Source organism: Sitophilus oryzae, unplaced genomic scaffold, assembly GCF_002938485.1.
Source record: "Sitophilus oryzae breed Bouriz unplaced genomic scaffold, Soryzae_2.0 scaffold_637_pilon_pilon, whole genome shotgun sequence".
NCBI lineage: Eukaryota > Metazoa > Arthropoda > Insecta > Coleoptera > Curculionidae > Sitophilus > Sitophilus oryzae.
Window position 1 is genome coordinate 243219 of NW_022147237.1, and position 2634 is coordinate 245852.

Genomic DNA, 2634 nt, shown 5'->3' on the forward strand with positions numbered 1-2634 from the left:
TTTAGATGTTTGTTGAGTTTCAGGGTTTAATACAATAGCAGAATTTTGAAAAATTTCTTGAATATCAAAAGGTCCGTTAAAGATATTTTGATTTTTATTCGTAATTTGTGATTCTTTTTTTAATACAGTTTTTTCTCTAGCTGTTCTATAATAAAACCGCATTCTATTATTTAAGTCTCTAATATATTTAGATATTAATTTCTCTTCATTATATAAAGCTTCAGGTGATCTTGAAGATGTATGTCCGAAGATTAATTCATATGGAGTAAATCCCTCGGAGATCTCTCTCGGCGGGCGAGGTATTTTTATCTATAACAATAACTGGTATAAGGTATAAATCATTAAAAGAATATTCTTTGAGGATTCTTGTTAAATGAGCTCTAATCATTTCACTTAGAGTGGCATGAAATCTTTCTAATGAGCCATTAGATTGAGGATGTCTACACTTGAAACATGTTAATTTTAATGTCATATAATTCACAAAGGTCTTTAATAAGTGTGTTATTAAATTCACGGCCTTGATCACAGTGAATTCTTAAGGGAGTACCATAATGTTGGAAGAAAACTAGTAAAGTATTTACTATTGTTCTAGCTTGTTTATCACTTATAGGATAAGCTTGTGTAAATTTTGTAAGTTCATCATTAATAGTTAAGGCATAATTTCTAGTGGGATATTCGAATATGTCATTGTTAATACATTCAAAAGGAGTTTTAGGTGTTTCGGTAATCACTAAGGGTCTGCTTAAATTTTTTCGAGATCTTTTTAACTTTTGACAAGTTTCACATTTTTTAATAAAGTTTTTCAAACATCTTAGATAATCCTTGCCAATTATATTTTGTTTAATACGACGAATAGTTTCATTAATTCCTCGGTGAAAATTACTCTTGCCATTATGATAATGATCTAGTATTTGAGGTTTTTCATCATCTATTGGAGTTCTAACAATATTTTGACAAATTGTGTAATTTAATTTCTTTAATCTTTCGAAAATATAAGAAATATTATCTAATATTGAGAGTTATTTGATTTTCAACGTAGTAGGTTTCTGCTAAATTAAATTCATTTTGTTCTTATGATTAAATATAAATTAAAAGAGAAACTACTGTAGTTGGATCAAAATCGAGAGGGATTATATAGTATTTCATGTTTTTAACATTTTAACTATTAAAAATATTTATTTCTTTTTAAAATGAAAGTCTGGATTTTCTTCTAATATGTCGTCAATTATTTTATGATGAATTCTTGTATTTTATTTTAGCCAAAAATGGTAAATTGATTATTATTTTTTTATAAAAAAAAAAAAAAAAAAAAATTTATTTTTGAATAATAAAAAAAAAAAAAAAAAAAAAAAAAAAAAAAAAAAAATTTTATATTTCATTTTTATTTTTTTTTTTTTTTTTTTTTTTATTTAAAATTGTATTTTCATTTCTTCATTTTCTTTTTCATGTTCACTATCAGGTGTATTTTCGTTTGATGGCAAAATAGAAAACTTTGTTTTAGGAAATAAATTTGTGCGCATTTTTTGAAATGATTATTTAATTCTAGATAAAGCATCTGCATTTTTATTGCTTTGCCCAGATTTGGAATAATTTGTAATCATATTCTTCAAGTTTTAAACGCCAACGAATTATCTCTGCGTCTTTAATTTAGAAAATAAAATAAAATAAAACTTTGATATGTAACAATTTTAAATCTTTTGCCAAAAATATATGGACGAAAATGTTTAACTGCCCATACAATTGCCAAAAGTTCACGCTCTATAAGTGCATAATGTTGTTTCAGCGCCGCAACAGAGTTCTAGATAGTAAGCAAAAGAATAGGTAAATCTTTCCTATGTTGTCATTTTGAAAGAAGGGCTCCTATAGCAAAAGCACTAGCATCTGTTGTTAATAGGAAGGTTCTTCAAGATTTGGAGTATATCCAGAGATATGGTAGTGGGAGAATGAGCTTCGACGAGTGCGCATCCAAATTTTCGTCGACGGCAAGATGGCAGACATCTTCCAGGTCTCGCTGTCACTTCCCCTCTTTAATTTACATCTGTTTGTTTTGTTTTTTTTTCGTTTGTGTTTTTATCTAGTTAAAATTTTTACTATATCTCAATTATTCCTAAAGCACTAATTCAAAAAGGCTTGTTGTTTATTGTCATAGTCATTCTAAAAAAGCTAATACGCCGGGAAAAATGAATTAGTTTTCATGTAGTTTATACAACATAATCGTGTTTAAAGATGATCCAAAACTGTTTATTTTTAGTTTTCCTAAATGCGATTTGTAAAAATCGTGATTGTAACTGGGAATGGTCAAAATAAGTGTTACTGATTGGCCATTTTAAGAGGATGTTTTATACGTGTGGAGGAAGAAGATACTTGGAATCAATGTTCGCGCTTCTGTAAAACAGTGCAATCTTATAGTGTCCATGAAAGAACAAGTTCAAGTGACCAGAAATATGTCAAATAAGATTGTTCCTTACTTGACAAGAAGGTTATTTGGAGGAAAAGAACACATAAGATAGGGTATTTTAATCGAACAGCGAAAATTGAACATTTTTATTGTAAGTTTGTTGTAGGTAGTCGTAGTTTTGTGCTAAATACTTCTTACATTAGCAGCAACAGTGATCAGAGTGTCAAGAGGGGAGA